Raw genomic sequence first — 20,531 nt, 5'->3', positions numbered from 1 at the left:
ATAAAATTTAAAACTCTCATACAGGCTAAGAGAAATCTACGAAGGCATATAGACATCCTGGATTTTTGTTCTAACTTTGCCTGCAGGCACTTCTGAGCCCAAATAACTGTAGATCTGGGAATAACAGGTGTTTATTGATTTCTTTGTGATTTTTCTCTTTTTTATTTCTTCTTTTTTTTTCCTGTGGTACTAGAACAGAAAGACATATGTATTCCATATGTAACACTTTAGAAAATGAAAGGCAACAGAAACACTGAACAGATGTGGAGAGTAGGGACCCACTTTCCCCAATACAGCTTAATGTCAACATGCCAACAGCTTTCTCTATATTATTCTTAAAAAGAAAAAGCAACAAAAGTTCCCCATAAAAACATTAACTGACAACAAGCTTGAATGTTAGCATGGGTATCTGTACTAACCAGAAAACAACAACTTTAGATTTCTGTCTCAGGTTGATTCTTATTTTTTAAAGGCTTACCACCCCCACCCCACCCCCCCAAAAAACCATACAATTACAGGGCCATGAGTAGTTTGGTTCTACTTGCTTCTAAAGATTAAAGGACAAATGAGAACTAACTGGTATCTGAAAACACCTAATTTTTTTTTTAAATCTTTGAGTTGCACCACAAAAATCACAAATCAGGTTTGATTTCATCTAATACGTACAAGAAAGTTCAAGATACAAGAATGTAGCTCTAGATGACAAATCATTAACCATAATCAAGCTGTCTGTTTATTTATGTAGAGGCTGCAGCCTTGCATTCATCAAATCAAGATGGGTTCTTCTTAGGTTTCAGGTAACTAATAATATCCAAAGGACAAAAAAGGGACATGTACCAAAATAAAATACATGTATTTTTTATTTTCCCATGATTTTAGAAAAACTTCATCATCTCTCTAGGCACCGAATTTAACCTTAAAAACAAGGGAAATGACAATTCATCAAATGACAAGCAGTAGAGCAGTAAAAAACGAAGAAGAAATTTGAAGTTCAACGCCACTGATACTTTACAGAAGATAAGGAGTTTGGGGATAGCGAAGGCAAGGGGATGTGGGGAAAAGATGGTATTTTCTAAATGCAGTTTGGGAGGCAAATAGAGAATAGTGAGAGGCGTCTTCATAAAGACAAGAGGCATGTGGGAGTGGGCACAGACACACAGCCATGGAAAAAAGAAGGGAAGACTATGAGGGGTCCTGTGAAGTCTGCAGAAAGCCCCGTCCTTCCAAAGATGAAGCAAACTTCTCTGGGGAAAAAAAAATTGCTTAAATATTCCTACATATGTCAGATGGTAGACTTGGGGAGCAAATAAACTGCAGGGAAGACTAATGGCAGACTGTGCTAAACACCAGTGAAAACGTACAGTGTCCTGTGAGGAAGAATTCATTGTTCAAGAATTACAGTTTCATAAGGACCCAGACTTTTTTTTTTTTTTCAAAGGCTGCGGCAGCTGCAGTCTGCAGATGTAGTTGAAAAAAAACACCCTGAGCAGGAGGTACATTCCCCTATGGCATGACCATATTTTCTATAGCAATAATCCTATGTCCATAAAAGGAACAAGAGAAAGAAAGAGAGAGAGAGGACAAGAGACGGATACAATCTCATTCAAGGGAGAAGCCAGGGTCATACAAGTATTACACAAAGAAATATGCAGGGGCCCTTGTTGATTATTATTTTACATGTTGATAGAGGTTCCTTTTATATCCACCAGCTTGCATTTGGGGATTGATGGAAAATGCTAGTATATTAGGGGAGCAAAAGCAAAGACCACTGGGTTCGCTGATTTAAATGTGTGTGCGCATGCATACATAAACACACGCAGCCTTACTCATCTGGCCACAGATGCTTAAAAAATACAAAAAACCTCCTTCGAATTGTTCGCTACCACTCCAATTTCCTGTGTAGACCGGACCATTTGCGTGTTTTTCTGTCTCCTAAGCTACCTGTTACCTAATGCATGCCCAGTATGAAACATTTTTAAATGAGTTAGTCTTTATTGAATTATGGTTTCCAGCAGACACTAATAACAAAATTCAAATTGCTCTGACAGACAAGAAGTTTTAGAGTGCTGTGATGTAACTGAGTTTTTAAGATTATCTCAAAAAGCCACCCACCAAGTGTGTGTAGTAACCAGGTACCGCTTGATGAAATACTTCAAATAGTTAATTAGATTTGCCAAGAAAAAAAAAAAATCAATGGTTGAGTTAACACTCTAGGAGATGCACAGGATGAAGAACTATTATGGGCACACTCAGGGTAGAGTCGAAAGTAAAGCTTAACAAAATAAAGTTTTCAGATTTCCGACACACTGTCTCTGGAGTCGACACAATGCAATTAGCTACACATCAAAAGGAGAGGAAAGCAACTTTTGCCCCATGATTTCTTCTTCCTCAAGAACCTCCCCAGCCTGCTTAAAAGGCAGTTTGCAAGTGAGGAAGGACACAGGCTCTCGGATTCTATCGGGGGTTGCATCGCCCATGAACACCTGCAAACTGATTTCCCTCTGTTTTGTTAACCATTTATTTTGTCTTTACCGGATTTTCAAAGGGAAATGTGATAATCCCACTGTTCCTCAGATGCTCAACGGGGTGCTCCATCTAATAAAGCCGGGGCAACGGGACGGATTAAAGCAACACGGAGCATTCATAATTTGGGATCTGTGAAAGAATTTCACTAGGAGTTTAATCTTAAAAATGTTACTGGTAGGATAAAAGTGGAGCGTCTCACATCTGCTTCTCTCTTTCAAGCATCTTCACGTTGCTATCGGTTCCGCGAGGCCAAGACAGGATGGGTGCGAGGGCAGCGTTCCCTGCATCCTTGCCCACTGCGCTCCGTCAGAAAAAAGGGAAAGAAAGAAAGAAAAGGAAAACCATCCCTTTACGTCATACAGTTCTCTGTCATCTGGCAGAAATATCAAAGAGTAGCAATAAAACAAATGAAATTAGAAAAGGGATTTTCAAGTGTAAAATTATGAGGTTTTTTTCTCCAAAAACTTGAAAGCTGTTGTCCAATCAAGGTGATTGAATTTACTTATTCATTAAAAAATTAAACCAGTATCTCCCAAACTTGTTTTGCACTGGGGCAGGTCTCCTTGGTTACAAAATATATGTTATGCCTCCTCCATTTGGTCACCATTTTTGAATGTGTGGAGATTTTTTTTTTTTAAGATTTTATTTGCTTATTCAGGAGAGACACAGAGAGAGAGGCAGGGACATACGCAGAGGAAGAAACAGGCTGCCCGCGGGGAGCCCGATGTGGGACTCGATCCCAGGACCCTGGGATCATGACCTGAGCCGAAGGCAGATGCTCAACCACTGAGCCACCCAGGCGTCCCATGTGTGGAGATTTTTATATTGCACCACTCATTTCAGAAATGATCAGCTAATATCAAGTTAATCTAATTACTATAGGATACAGATAAGTGATATGCACTAGAAATATGTCGGCCAAATATTAATTTTAAATTTTCTAGTAACCACATTAAAAAAGTAAAAACAGTGACATTAGTTGTATGTAATATTTTACATTACATATGATATATAATGAGTGGCTACCACACTGAACTATCTACCAGGGTGACTACCACACTGAAAAGCTCTGTTCTACACAGACAGGAGAAGGATGTGAGGCAGGTACAGAATAACGTGCAAACAGGGCAAGGATGGCAGAAGGAAGTGACAATGCCCCTGTCTCTCTGTCCCCATCTCCACCTATAGAGGTTTCCCAAAGCCTCATCCTTTATCCACTGCCTTCTCTTCAGACTCTTTCGCGGGATGAGTTGAACCATTCATTCATTTACTCACTCAACACTGAATGCACATGATGTGCCAAGTACAGTGCTAGGTATTAGAGTTATAAAGATAAATAAGATCAATCTTTGCCCTTATAAATATATTTATATATATAATATAATAATATAATATAAATATAGATAATATAAATATATAAATATAATAATATAAAATAAATAATATAAATATATAAATAAATATTTATATAAATATATATAATATAAATAATATAAATATAAATATAAATATAAATATAAATATATTTAAGCCTACTGTGAGAAGTTACCTGGTGGAGGATACTAATAGGCATGTACAAGTGCACAGGAGTTCATGCATGAGGAGAGGGGAAGGGTGGAGTGGGGGTGGGGTGGACAATGGCTTACAGCTCAAAGTTTACCTCCTCAGAAAGACCTTTGCTGGGATCCCTGGGTGGCGCAGCGGTTTGGCGCCTGCCTTTGGCCCAGGGCGCGATCCTGGAGACCCGGGATTGAATCCCACGTCGGGCTCCTGGTGCATGGAGCCTGCTTCTCCCTCTGCCTGTGTCTCTGCACCTCTCTCTCTCTGTGACTATCATAAATAAATAAAAATTAAAAAAAAAAAAAAAAAAGAAAGACCTTTGCTGGCCAATCAGTATAAAGTAGAAATCCTCACCTACTATTTATCACCTTCTTTTTCCTTTGGAGCATGTATCACCATCTGAAATCCTTATTTATGTTTTATCATGTGTCTTCCTTCCTTCCTAGAAGGTAAGTTCCATGACAGTGGGACCTTGTGGGTCTTACTGACCCTGTGCCTGATAGAGCAGAGAGTAAGTCACTAGTAGTCCATCCATCCATCCATCCCTGGATCTCTTTCTAATCATACTGTCACCAACCAGGCATCTCATTTCAAGAGTTATTATAACCCTTCCTACCTAATAAACAATTCCATGTTCTCTAATTTGTCTAAACAATACCAGGTTAAACTACCTTGAACACTGATTTCATTACACCAACCCCCTCTCCCAAATGCACCATTCCTTTTAGGAAAAAACTCCAGACACCTCTAGTGAGGCAAACTTTTCTCTATTATGGTAATCAAGGCTTTTCTCTCATCTGACCCCCTCACAACTTTCCTTATTTACTGTGCAAGAACAGGATCCCATTCCGGGGATATGGAAAAATTAATGGATGTCCTAAATTATTTTCCACCTCCTATAAACTCATCATCAAAAAATAAAATAAAATAAAAAATCTCTTCTCCCTTGGCCACATTCTGGGAGCACAACTGGCCCAAGAATCTTTTATGTCCAGCCTTATTTTCCCAAGTGAAGACTGGTTCCCAAAGAGATAGCAGGTTCCATAGATGGAGTACCTTGTAGGTAACAGACCTCAGATGGCAGTGGTTCTGTAGAAATCTATGACCCACACTCAGGGCCACAGCCTTGAGAACCACATACAAGCTTCATGTTGACACCACTAGCAGAGCTAATTTATTAATGGTCCTAAGCACATGGTCTCACTAGTGCCTGGGATAAACCTGGCCAGAGGTCTCTACCTTCTTTGTCATGGATAACAGAAGCCCTGGGCTCAGCCCAAAGGAAAGTATATGAAAATTGATATTGAACCTAATACCAACCATTGATAGTGGAGAGCCTGATTTGATTTGATATGGACATGAAATAAGCCACTATAATACTTCCCTCTACACGAATCACAAATCACAAATCACTCCCAAACTCCATGATTTTCCCCATAATTCCTTTCCCCTCTTGCCTGGGAAGTGCTTGGCTTACTATCTGGTTGGAATGAGAGTACAGGAGGAGACAGATGCCTTTGCATTTTTTATGTTTTGCTAGGGAGTCAATAGTACAAGAAAAAAGTGAAGATACTAATATTTCCCTGACTCATTAGAGGATCCCACATCAAATACAACAATAAGAACTGACTTTTGAAAATTTTAAAGCTGAAAATATAGAGGTTTAGGCTATTAATCCTAGTAATTAATTAATTACTAGTAATTATTTCCACCCTTTGAATGAGGCTTATGCTTACTAAATACAAATTCTAACCAGATTTATTCACAGAAGTATGTTTAGGAGAAGGGATTCTGACAAAAATGTTCTTGGTTTCAGCATCTGTAAAATCAATAGAAGAGACTAGACCATTTTTAACCAGTTCTATAATTTTCTTCTACTCACTCCAGGCACCAGACCCCAGAGGAAAGAATCTAAGCATTTATTACCTATTCTGTTAATTATTGTCCTAATTAAATAACACCTTTAAAAAGTACTTAACCACTGAGTGCATGTCTTGCCTACTTAATTAGAATATAAGTTCCTCAAGCATAATTCAACAAAAATATATTAAGTACCCACTGGGTTCAAGGCATAATATAAGGACAGATTTCTCCCTAGGTGGTTGGCACATTACTTGACACTTAATAGCAGTCACTTTCAATATGAAAGATTTCTTGAGATTTCTTTGTTCCACTATAGTATTTTTGAGCTTGTTTTTTCATATGGGCAGGATACCTGGTATAATGTATGCATAGACTTGGAGGGGATCCAAAAAACAAATGAACACATCTGCCATCCTGAGATTTCTCTGGAGTCTTCTGAAATCCATGAAATGTCGTGAAAAATCACTGGCTTATGATACTGTTGTATATTCTATTTTTCTGTTATGAACAAAACCAGTTTTTTCTCTTGCTCTAACATGGAAGAATATAGTATTCTTGCTTCTATCTTAAATGCTCCTTGGGAAAAGGCTAGGCAGGCATTATGCTGGTATGGAAGGCAGGCCCTGAGCTGGCAAGAGTTTGGCACAGGCCACTTATTTGGAAGGTAATCTCAGGATGCACAAGTGAGGGAATGGGAAAATTAAGATGGAGAGAAAAGCTTAAAAAGGTGTGTTAAGGCTAGAGCCATAGACAACTGGGACTCAATCCCACTGGAGACTCTCTGAGCTGCCATGTGGATCAGAAGTGTCCCTCAGATCTAAAAGCAAAACTAAACTATTGGGACTACATCAAAATAAAGAGGTTTTGCATAGCAAACAAAACAACTGAAAGACAACCTACTGAATGAGAGAAGATATTTGCAAATGACATATCCAATAAATGGTTAGCATCCATGATATATACAGAATTCATACAACTCAACACCCAAAAAACAACCCAATTTAAAAATGGCAAAAGACATCTCTCCAAAGAAGACATACAGATGGCCAACAGACACATGAAAAGATGTTCAATATCACTCATCACCAGGGAAATGCAAATCAAAACTACAAAGACTGTCACTTCACACCTGTCAGAATGACTAAAATCAACAACACAAAAAACAAGTGTTGGTAAGGATGTGGAGAGAAAGGAACTCTCATGCACTGTTGGTGGGAAGGCAAACTGGTGCAGCCACTGTGGAAAACAGTATGAAAGTTCCTCAAAACTTCAAAAATAAAACTACCCTACAAATCTGGCAATCATACTACTGGGTATTTACCAAATAAAATATAAAAATAATTCAAAAGGATATATGTGCCTCCATATTTATTGCAGCATTATTTACAGTAGCCAAAATGGAAGCAGCCCCAAGTGTCCATCAATAGATGAATAAAGATGCAGTATATATGCATATATACCACATTATACATATATATACATACATACAATGGAATATATATATATATACACACAATTGAATATATATATATACATTGCATGTGTGTGTGTGTGTGTGTGTATATATATATATATATATTCACAATGGAATATTATTCAGCCATAGAAAAAGAATGAAAACTTGCCATTTGCAACAACATGGATGGAGCTAGAGAGTGTAATGCTAGGCAAAATAAGTCAGACAAAGGCAAGTATCATATGATTTCACTCTTATGTGCAACCTAAGAAACAAAACAAAGAAAAAAAAGACAAACCGAAAAAAAACCAGACTCTTAATTATAGAAATCAAAGGGATACCATTGGGGAAGTTAATGGTGGGATGGATGAGAAAAGGTGAAGGTGACTAAGAGTACACTTATGATGAGCACTGCGTAATGTATAGAATTGTTGAATCACTATATTGTACACCTAAAGCTAATATAACATTGTATGGTAACTACACTGGAATTAAAATTAAAAAATTAATTGAAAAAAAAAAAAGTGTCCTTCCAAAGGCTGGGGAGGCAAGAGAGTGTATTCACTAACTCCCATCTCTCAGGAGCTAAGGGTTGCTATTGCATATTTTTGCATATGAACATTGTTCAGTTTTCTTCATATCATGAGCTACTTTGTTGTATTTTAATGAATACATTAGCAGAGGGTTAAATCCCCAGTTTCTGGGCGACCCGATTCAACGCTAGAAAAAGTTCTTAGGAATAGAAGCAAAGACACACACTAGAAGCGGAAGCTGTCACAAGGCGCAGGAACCAGCCACAGTAGCTGTAAGTGGGCTCAGTTATAAGCCCAGGAAACAGGAGGCAGAGCATTAACTTTATCTGCTACATATACTAGTTCATCCATCTATCTTTACTACCACCATCAGGCCAATAGCTCCAGAAACCCAGTTTCTACTCATGGTTCTGTCAGTATTTTCTGATTAATTGCAGATTTATGTCACTTTAGCCCATTTCAGGCATATGATAATGAAAAAGTCATCATACATACAATATGGTAGAAGGGGGCTTAGGGATGTGACTGAGCTTTCGTGTTTATTGGGGGTTGGGTCAGGAGTCATGAACTCAAATGCCTTCTACAGCTTTGGCTTTATGACCATCATAAACAGGGATAAAGGCTCAATGAGAGGGATCCTGATGGCCCAAGGTAGAGCTGTCAGCTGGTAAGATGTAAAATGTTGGGAAGGGAGGGTCTTGCCAAAAAGCATGTGGAGTTCTGGAACATCTACTTAACTCCTGCTGACTCCAGTCAACCAAATGACACTTAATGACACTACAGCATGCCAGAAACTGTGCTAGATATTAATACAGCTATGTTCCTGGTCCCTTGCCTGGGAGGGAAAGAGTTGTACACACACAAAAAATATGATGAATAGAAAAAAAAAAATTGATTCCTTCACCAACCCTGAAGTCTATTCCTAAAAATCCATTTCACAATCGAATTGACATTTAAAAACCTTATAAAAGTTTATGGAAAAACAGGGTCAGAAGACGGAGTTAACCTATGAGAAACTTTATAAATATTGCATACTACTTCTAATTGCTCATATTCAGTGAGCACTTACTATATGTCAGGAACAATATGAAGCGTCTTTCATACATTCTCATTTAATTCTCCCAAAAACCATTTTACTGATAAGGAAACTGAATCCAGAGAGGTTTGGCAACTTGTGCAAAGCCAGACACCTGGCAGATGGGCCAACATTTAAACTCAGATAATCCAACTACAGAGCCAACACTCTTTATGACAAACCTGTAGAACTTCATTAAAATAGAACAGAGATAGCACATGAAATGAAGAGAACAGAAACAATATTTCTTACAGCAAAAATATGCAATAAAGGTTACTTGAGTATTAATTTCTGGTATGAAACAAATCAAAAGTTAAACTAAACATTATTTCCCCTGACTCTGATCTGGGGTGGCTCAGCCAGTGAAGAATGATGTGTAATGGCCTCACTCACACCTGCAGCTGCCACTGCATGGCTTGGATGGTTGGAAGTCATTCCACACCATCTCCCATCCTCCAGGAGGCTAGCCGGGCTTGTTTATACAGCAGCAGAAGGGTTTTCAGCAACTAGAGCTTGTACGTCCTCATCGTGAATTCTTTTCCAGTCCCTACCATCGTATTTGCTATATTATCTCATTGGCCAAAGCAAGTCCCATGGCCAAGAGTCCCATGGCCAAGAGTCCATACAGGAGCAGACCCAGTGAGGGAAGAACAAATTGAGGGCTGTCTGCAATTCTTTTTTAAAGATTTTATTTATTTAATCATGAGAGACACAGAGATAGAGAGAGGCAGAGACACAGGCAGAGGGAGAAGCAGGCTCCATGCAGGGGGCCCGATGTGGGACTCGATCCTGGGTCTCTAGGATCACGCCCTGGGCTGAAGGTGGTGCTAAACTGCTGAGCCACCTGGGCTGTCCACACTCTGCAATTTCTATGGAAGTTCTATACCCTCAATTCATTTTGCTTTGTTGCAGATACATAAACTAATGGGAACTATATTTATTTTCTAAGGTCAGTCATGTATCCAAATGTTTGATTCCCTTATTTTATGACTCAGAATAAATTCTTTCTACCCAGGCCCCACAAAGCAAATGATTTGCACAATAACTGTATTAAGAATATGATGAGGGAGAGAAATAGGAGGACTGAGGAGGAAGAAGAACAGCAGTAGCCACCACCTCTTTAGGCAATGTTATTCAAGCCAGGCAGCACCACTGAGAATTTCTGAACCCCCCTGCCCTGGTCCTCAGGTATTCCACACCCCTGCTCGTTCCCTGTCCTTCCTCCCACCAGGAATGCTGCTGGGTTCTCTCCCCTCAGCTTCTCTTAGGTGTTCTAAATGTTAGTGTGCCAATTTCTATCCCAACTCCCAGTGTCCACGTTTTCAAATACCAGTGACAGGAATGACTCACGGTTCACATATACAAGAAGTGAAATTCTCACAGTTGCTAAGAGCGATACAACAATGTAACTCATATACTAGGATTTTCCAAATGGGGAAGAACGTAGACTTGAATGCTTTCCAGCAAGGTAGAAAAGCTGCCAGATATGCTGGGAGAAGGGAGATAGGACTCTCTCCTGTAGGTTTCATGAGACAAGTGAAATGAGTCACACCACTGTGTGACTCTGGTCAATGATGCATTTCTGTGTGTTTTCTCATGTGAGTAGAGATCATCAGTAATAGAAGATAACATGTTAGAAGCACTTACTCCAGTCCCTGGAAATGGTCAAGGCAGCCAACAAATACTAGAAATCATTATATTTAACTCTGAACTTAATACTGTTTTACACTGAATGTTCCTCTAATTCAGTCAGTGTCTAAAGAAACTTGATGGTGAGCCTCCAACAGTTTCCCACGCTGATGATGGGCCATGGCGAGTACCTGGAAATCTCTGCCAAGGTCTAGAAGCCTAGGTTCTACCTCTATCCAGCATGTCCAAGGCTAAGGGGAATCTCTCTCCCCTTCCTTCCTACTTTCCTGTCCCCTGGCATACTCTTCTAGTAGATCCATTTTAGGAAAAGTTCTCTAGTAGATCCATTTAGAAAGGAAACTATTAGGGCAGCCGGGGTGGCTCAGCGGTTTGGTGCCGCCTTCAGCCCAGGACGTGATCCTGGAGACCCGGGACCGAGTTCTGCTTCCTGCATGGAGCCTGCTTCTCTCCCTCTGCCTGTGTCTCTGCCTCTATGTCTCTCATGAATAAATAAATAAAATCTTTAAAAAGAAAACTATTAATGTGTGTTTATGTATATATATACACACATAGGTATAGAAACATATAAGTAAAGACATAATACAAAATATAACACAAATATAATACAAAAATAAAGGTAAATATAGATACATACATGTAATTATTGCTTTCTGCTCCTAGATCCAACCTCCCCTGAAGCAAAGAAAACAGAACTCTGGCTATCATCCCCACAGGATGCAGGGAAAAGTTCAGAGCCAATCAAAGATATACTGATTTCTCAAATTATATTACTGCCCAGGACATGCCAAGGAGTTTGGATGTCCTCTCACGTGTGACCAGGGATGATCCCTGAAATGCATATGTGGGGCGCCGACACAGGCAGATTGGTCTTACAAAACTAACCCTTGCGGCAAGCAGCAGACTGGAAGAGTATCTGGAAAAGCGGTTCTCCAGCTGAGATCCCCAAAACCCCAGCATCAGCATCACCTAGGAACTTGTTAGAAATATGGTTTTCAGGCCACATCCCAGACCTGCTGAGTTAGAAGCTCCCAGGGTGAAACCTGTCCTGCTCTTTCACAAGCCCTCCTAGGGATACTGAAGCACTCAGGGTGAAGAACCAAGGGTGGGGATGGAGGTAGGCCAGATGAGAGTCTCTCTGGAGGGTCTCAGATTAAGAGGCCTTATCATCGTTGTTCTTAAAAGCCCATTAAACTGACACTGAATGGATATTTTATGTATGTATTTACTGAAAAGGGCAAGGAAAATGGGTGCTGAGAACACAGTCAGTGAAAGCTGTCCTCAAAGTTTAGATGCTGAAAGGCAGCAGAGCCCTGAGCAGCACCGGGGAAGCTTAAACCCCAGAGCACAGAAGCAGGTAGGGAGAGAATGGAGTGGATTCCCCCCTCAGCATCCTAGAGGGCTGCAGGAACCAGAGGCATGAAAAAACTCATGGAGAGAAGACATCTTCTAGCATCTGATCAGAGTATGAGACTTTGGGAAAATAGAGAGCTATCAAAAGCCACGTTTTAAAAAGCTTTGCTCAGGGTCCTTCCATGCCAAGTCCTCTGACTTCAACCGCCCAGGGAAACCAGTTTATCACAAATAAAGCTACTGAAAAATGTGGGCCATGTGAAGGAAAGCTGTACGAAGACACAAAGGTCTTTCTAGGAATACTTGTTTTGAAAGATAGCTAGAAATATTTTAACTTGGGGCACCTGGGTGGCTCAGTGGTTGAGCATCTGCCTTCAGCTCAGGGCATGATCCCAGGTCTGGGGATCGAGTCCCACATCGGGCTCCCTGCATGGAGCCTGCTTCTCCCTTGCCTGTGTGTCTCTGCCTCTCTCTCTCTGTCTCTCTCATGAATAAACTAAATCTAAACTATTCTCTCATGAATAACTAAAATCTTAAAAAAAAAAAAAAAGGAATTCAAAATCTTGAATAAAAAATTCCCCAGGCTACTTCACATACCACGTGAACATTTTAAGATCTACAAGATCTAAAAGAATTCACCTCCTGTTCACTGTTGCTCACAAAGTTATTGGATATCTTGCTCTAACCAAAGAAAGTAAACCAAGAGAAAGGGACACACATGATCTAGAAAATAGGACGACTCAACAAATTACCACTTCATACTCACTACGACACCTAAAATTTAAAAAGTCAGCCAATAACAAGTGTTGACAAAGATATGGGAGAAATAGGAACCTTCCTACATTGTTGGTAGGAATGTAAAATGGTGCATCCACTTTGGAAGACAGTCTAGCAGTTCCTCAAAAGGTTACCAGATAAGCCAGCCATTCTATGCCTATACATATACCCAAGAGAATTGAAAATATATATCCACACAAAAACATGTACAAAAATGTTCATCACATCATTAATCCAATAACCAAAAGGTATGAACCCAAACATCCATCAGCTGATGAATGGATAAAAGAAATACAATATATTCCTACAGTGGAATATTACCCAGCCATAAAAAAAAATGAAATGTGGATACATACCACAACATAGATACACCTTGAAAACATGCCAAGTGAAAGAAGCTAGTCACAAAAGACCACATATTATGTGACTTCATTACATGCAATGTCCAGAATAGGCAAATCTAAAGAGAAAATAGAGTTGCTTTTCTCTGGGGATGGTAGGAAGGTGTGGGTGAAGAATTCAGGGGAGATGGGTGATAGTTAAAACAGGGTTTCTCTTTTGTGTTAAAAATGTTCTCAAATTGACTGTTATCATCTATCTGTGATTCACATGTCTGAATATACTAAAATTAATGGAACTGTGCATTCTAAATGGGTGAATCGTATGGTATATGAACTCTATCTCATTAAAGCTATTGAAAAGAAAGAAAAGAAGAGAAAGAAATAAATAGGGTAACCAAAACAAACTTTGAAGATTTAATGACACATATCCAGAAAATTACGAAAATGAGGAAAAAAATTATTATCTCTAGGACAATAAAACTGTGGCCCCAGAAAGGAAATCTAGCTGTAGAACATTATATAGCTCAGTTAAGAACAATATTTATAGTCAAAGTAATATATACATTAAAAATTTAACCAAAGAGTATGGCATAACTATATTTGGAGAATAAAGAAAAGCCATATGTGCAGGTATGAACTTTTACCCTAACTAAAAACATAAAATCAAGATATCCAGTGATAATCACACACGAAATCATCAAAAAAAAAAAAATTACCTAATCCTTTTCTCCTATGTACCTACCAGGGATTTACTATTCCAAGCTTGTTGCCTTATAATGGCTACTTTGGGATGCTTAATCCAGAAGGCACAGGACTACAAAAATTAACCCATTTTTCAGAAGCTACCTGCGCACACCAACTACCTCTGAGGACAAGAATCATGAATATGTCTGAAATTCATGCTAAGATTTAGCCACCACTGACTTTTGTTGCTTATCAGAGCATGAATCTCATGAGGCCATCCAAATAAGAATAAATTAAAGAACTTGACAAGTGCCTAAATCTCAGATTAAATTTCACAATATTAATACCCAATATTCATTTCAAGTTTGAAAGAGAGCAAATATCCTTCATTGCAACTCACAGGAGAAATTTCTCATCACAAGCAATGATTTTCTATCGCTGAAAAAAGCCATAAATTTTCATAATACTATCATCCCTTTAAGGTGATACAGCGTTTAATTTAAGAAACTTATGTCCTACAAGGGTAGAAAAATTCTCAAACTCACCTTTCAAAGGTCTTTCTTTTCCCCTGGCAGACAAGAGGATAAAACAGTTTTTTCCCTCTTCCTGGCTTTGAAATACCACTATCAACTTAGGTTCTCCTAGAAGTAAAAGCTCACTCACAGTCCTCTAGCTTGCAACAATTATTCAAAGACATCTAAGCAAATCCATGTGTATTTCACAACTAAATGCAAGGTGCAAATGGTACAGATGAAAGCAATAACCATCAGCAGTTGGTTTTCTTTCTCCTTTTGTGGGTGGAGATAGACAAATGAAAAAGTAAATTTCTGCATTCAGATTAGTTCTGGTGAGTTTATCCATCAAGAATTGATCCAATTAGATGAGACTCTCCTGGTTAGCTTGAGTTAGTTACAGTTTGGAAATCATAAGACAAATTAGTTACTTTCATCTAAAGCAATGAAATGATCATTTGGGCATTAAATTGAAAAGATGGTTTGAGGAGGCTGCACTTATTCACTTTAAATAAGTTCAAATCCTAATTAGCTTCAACTAACAGTTCAAAATCAGACTTATGACAGAAGTTTCAGAGATGTGAATGAACACTGGGGAAAATTCTTGTGAAAAGTAGCCTTTCTTTGGTCATCCATTCGTAAGTGGAGAAGCATTTTTTCAAATCACAGGTGCTCCAACTTTAGCAAGGATCAGAATCACCCTGGGCTTGTTAAAATACACGTGACTGGACTCCACCCAAACCCTGAGTTTCTGATTCGGTAGGTCTGATGTGGGGCTGGAAAATTTGCCTAACAGGTAATCCAGGTGATAGTGAGTTAGCTACTCTGGAGAACACTGAGAAATATCATCATAGATATACACCTATCTTGGTAAATAATTTTATTCTAGTAAAATGAGCTTTCAACGTCAGTCACAGGAGTGATTTACTTAAATATCTTTTATCATTAGCTTAAGAAACACTGATAAAATAGTCAATATTTGTCTTAAATACAGTTTAAAATCCTTATTTTGAAATGCCATTTTTTGAGATTATTTTAAGAAAGTGAGTTATCATTCAGTTAACATCTATCTTTGGAAATGTAGACAAATAGAGATCAAAAATGGAAAACCATGTTATTTAGTAATTAACATCTAGTTATAAATTGCACATTCAGATTATGTTTGAGACTAGGAGTATTGCTGCTGGTGCTTATGACTGGCTGAATGATCTGTTCTCTCCCATAATGAAAAAAAATATGATTATTCAAATATTGTACTTGCAGAATAATCACTGTAACTCTTGAAGCTCACAAACTGTGACATTTACATCCTGAATTAGTATTCAAATCAAGTCTTTCAAAAAATAAATGAACTCTCTCCAACCACTATGTCTGTATTTAAGAAATTGCCTCCAGGCAAATTTTAGTGACTGTTTACCACAAGGTAAGTTCAGTAGTTAGTTGTACTTCAGATATGAATAACTGAACCTAGCAGAAATACATAAAACACCCCATCAATTCACAAGGCATTTTTCAGTAAAAACAAATCATTTTACTAACTTAACAATGTGGTTTCAATCAAGTCTATTTTCACTTGTAACTTAATTTCCCATTAAAGTAAAAATGAAGAGCAAAATCTACATCTAAGTAGAAACTGTAAATTCTTACGACTTAAAAGTTCAGCTCTTCTAAACTAAAACTATGTTTGTATCCTCTTCTCTGTCTTATTTCTTTATTTCCAAAGCCTTAATCTGACTTTGCCAGTCCATTGCATGACCTCCATTTATATTCAAGGATTGCCTCACTAATAGTTTGGAATATGGTCTCTTCATACAAACTTGGGAAATTTTGCCATTTTAAGATTAATTATAAAGAATGATGGCACAACTAAAAAAAGAGAGAGAGAATTACTAAAGGCTTGTGGTTCTCATTCTACTCTGACTTTAGTTTTAGGAATCTGACACACCTGTATGCCCGAGTATCGCCTGGAGAAAGCATCACTAAATGAAAAAGCTAAAGCCTAGAGAGGAGGTGTGTTTCCACATGTTTTTTCCACAATGAATACACAATTTAGTATACTAGCATTTTAATACTTAAGCCACACAATGAACTTTACACATGTTTATACATACATATACACACATACACACACACACTGTACTGTCCACAAATTTATAGCATTTTAACTGCTTTATATCTCTAAGTTTAAGGAAGCCTTATGAATAACTTTTAAATGAAAACACCATCTTTTAAAAATTATGAATTGTTTTAACTGCTTTGACCATATATAAAATCACTAAGAGTTTCTATTTCCAGCCAAGATGGAATAATTGTGACTGGATTTATCCTTCTACCTGAAACAAACATAAATGGGATACAATGGATGTAGCCACAGTGTTCAAGACATTGGACACCAAAAAAAGACTGTGATCCCTGAGAAATGGGAAACAAACAATTGTAGGCAAGCCCTACAATTGCCCCAACTAGATGCCTGCAGAGAGTTTCTGGGCCACAGCGCATTAATAGGAGAATACAGGCACAACCCAGTGATGCCCTGAGTTGAAGAGGAAGCGAAGAACCTGGGGAGGCCAAACAGCTAGAGTCCTTGTAGCAGAGTGCTATAGAGGAGAGAGCTGCCCAGAGAGAGGGTTTCAAAGATTTTCAGAGGCTCCCCTCAAGCTTTCAGTAGAGAACTGACCAACGCACAGTATGAGGAAACTACCCTCACACCATGGCTGGGGAAGAAAGATCGGAAGGATTAGAGAGAACAAAACTTGGAGTTCACATGGGGCAAGAACAATGCCTATTCCCATCAGTCAGACTGGGATATCTCCTAATTGAAGGGGCTTTGGGCAGAGTATTCAGAGGGTTTTGCTTTTGTTGTCATGGAGAATAGTGAGACTAGACTAAATGCAGTGCTGGTCCTGCCTCACAAATCTTGAAAACAAGACCCAAAGGATTAACCAACTTTCAAGTAATTAACTGCTTCTGAAAACAAACCTCAAGAATATGTAAAATTAAAAATAGAAACACTATATAATCTAGTAATTTCACTACTGGCTATTTACCTAAAGAAAATAAAAACACCAATTCAAAAAGATATAAGCACTCCTCTGTTTACTGTAGCATTAGTTACAATAGCCAAGATATGGGGAAAATCTAAATGTCCATCGATAGATGAATGGATCAAGATGTGTTTATATGCAATGGAATATTACTTAGCCATAAGAAATGAAATCTAGCCATTTGCAGCACGGATGGGCCTAGAGGGTATTATGCTAAGTGAAATAAGACAAAGACAAATATCATATGATTTCACTTATATGTAGAATCATAAAACATAACAAATGAACAGACAAAAACAAAAAAAGCAAAACAGACACATAAATACAGAGAACTAGTGGTTGCCAGAGGGGAGGAGCGAGGGGAGATGGATGGCAGGGGTAAAGTGGGGTGGGAGGCATAGGCTTTCAGATATGGAACGATTAAATCATGGGGGTGAAAGGTTGGGATATATAATCAATGGTATTGTAATAGTGTTGTATAGTGACAGGTAATAGTTATACTTGTGGTGAGCACAGCATAACGTATAGAGTTGTTGAAACACTACTTTGTGCACCTGAAACTAATATAATCTTCAGCGTCAACTATACTTCACTAAACTTAAAAACTGTCAGAAAAAGAATATGGAGAGAAATACAAAAATATCCAGCACCTAACAAAGTAAATTTACAGTGTGTACATCCATCAAAAAAAAAAATTCCCAGACATGCAAACAAAACAGGATCCTTAATGAAGAGAAAACCAGTCAACTGAAACAGTCCTTAGCTAAAATCAGTAGGAAATGCTTTCCGTGTGGCAGCATTAACAACAGAGAGACTGAACTCACACTAAATTCTCTGGGAGTGCCTGCACCCAATTCATCTGCACAGGGTAAAATTTTCTTAAATTTTAAAAGTCACTAACAGTAAAAGTAACTAACAGATCAAACCTCCCAATCTTACATAATGCATGCCCCCCTACACCTCAGAAAATAGAAGACCACCAAAAAAGTGACAGTTACAATCAAAATGGCAAAGCTTGAAGAGCTACTTCAAATTACGGCTGAGTAGCATATGCTGGGATGGCTCATAGTGGCAAGTGGTTCCTGAGACACCTCACCCAGTGAAGCACCTGTGATGTGTTATCAACTCAGGCAAACAAGTGCAAACTGTTCTTCCTTCCAGAGCAGGTATGTAGGTATGTAGCAGGACCAACAATTAAGCATAGAGGGTCTGGGCTCAGGCCCTTATTTCCAAGCAGTCACCATGTTCCTCATGTTCGTATTTCCTTCACCATCAAACAGCCTCACTGGTGACAATGTGTTTTCCTTTTGTTTCCCATTTCTGCTAGATCACTGGTTCTCAAACTGTCTACTCTAGGTATCAGAATACCTAGGAGGATTTGTGAAAACACAGATGGCCAAGTCCAGTTCCAGAATTTCTGGTTCAGTAGGTCTCTGGCAATGAGGTCTCTAAGAACTTCCAATATCTAACAAGTTCCCAAGTGATGCTGATGCTGCCAGTCTGGGGACACACTTGGAGACTTGCACGAGATAATATGTAGGGTTTCTGATCTATTGAACCTGGACTTACAGGAGGGACTCAAGCACCAGAATTTTTAGTAAAGCTGGAATCTTCAGTGGTTATGTTCAGTAAGTCATGAAGGAGGAGGAGTTCACTGGGGAAATGTACAAATGTCCCCAATTTCAAACTTAAAGTTGCAGTGGCAAGCTGATTATTCTCATCTCTTCTGACAATATTCTCTCCCAATCCACACACCCCTGTCATGTTACGGAGGATAATGGGATGTTATTTTGGAGGAGCTAAAAGGAGTATCACTCTGAGATGTTGAGCTTGGATAAGGAGTTTCTTTGTTACATGTATTATTCTTAGTCCGAAATACTATACACCTTTGACAAGTCTGAGATTCCACATAGGGGCTAGGTTCTCCCAAGGATTTCATGAACAAAATAAAATTTACTAACTTACTGTCTTTTAAATTAGCCCAGGCCCTACCGGACTAACAACTACCATATTTTATCAAATCTGACATTCATCAAATCACTACCTTATCTGACATCGGAAGGAAAAAATGCTACAATCAAACGATGGTACACACCTTCCAGTTTAAACTTCCTTTTGATTTTTAAAATGTTCAAATATTATCTTAGAATCAATAAAACCCAGTATAAAAAAATGCCCTGGCCTCGGTAACCTTTGGGACCATTTCTTCAGGTGCTACCACACTTCATTATAGCAGCTGATTGTTCAAGGCTATAGGGGTCTATATGAAATCAAAAGGAGGAATTCCAGTACATCTATAGATCTTTTTTTATGGAGAACATTTTAAAACTTTTTATTATGAAATAATTTTAAGTTTAAATTGGCAGGACCAGTATAGAAAAACTTCCATAACATTTTTTTTTTCTTAACCATTTGAGAGTAAATTATAGACATCATGCCCTTTTAGGGGCACTTCACAATGTGTTTCCTAAAAATCAGATATTATGTAACTGTAGTACAGTTATCAAAGTCAGGAATTTAATGTTAATTTAATATCATTATCTACGAAGCAGTCAATATTCTTATTTCTCCAACTGTCCCAATACTATCCTGTAGAGCATTTAATATGGGATGCAACCTGGTCCCACATATGACATGTGGTTGCCATGTCTCTTTAGTTTCTTTTAATCTGGAGACCCACCTTTATCTTTCATGATATAGAAATTTTTGAAGAAAATAGAATAATTAGTTTGCAAAGTGTCCCTCAGTTTGAGTTTGATGATGCTTCCTCAAGATTATCGTTTAATGTTATACTAAATATATTTTTGGCAGGAATACTCCTCAAGTGATATTATGTCCTTGGTTTATCCCATCATATCAGGAGGCTGACGCTCACTTTGTCCCCTTAGTGGTAATATTAACTTTGATGATTTGGTTAAGGTGGTGTCTGTCCAGTTTCTTCACTCTAGAGCTATAATCAGTAGGGAGAGAGTTTAAGACCATATGAATATCCTGTTCATCAAATTTTCCAACAGTTTTAGCATCCATTGATGATTTCTGACTAAATTATCACTGAGATGAATGTAAAACATCTTCAAGAAAGACCAGAACATCTTAATTCATACTAGTGATAGAATTTATTTTCCATATCAGATCCATTGAGTTTTATTTTATGGTGTAT

Source organism: Canis aureus, chromosome 3, assembly GCF_053574225.1.
Source record: "Canis aureus isolate CA01 chromosome 3, VMU_Caureus_v.1.0, whole genome shotgun sequence".
NCBI lineage: Eukaryota > Metazoa > Chordata > Mammalia > Carnivora > Canidae > Canis > Canis aureus.
This window is presented reverse-complemented; position numbering follows the sequence as displayed.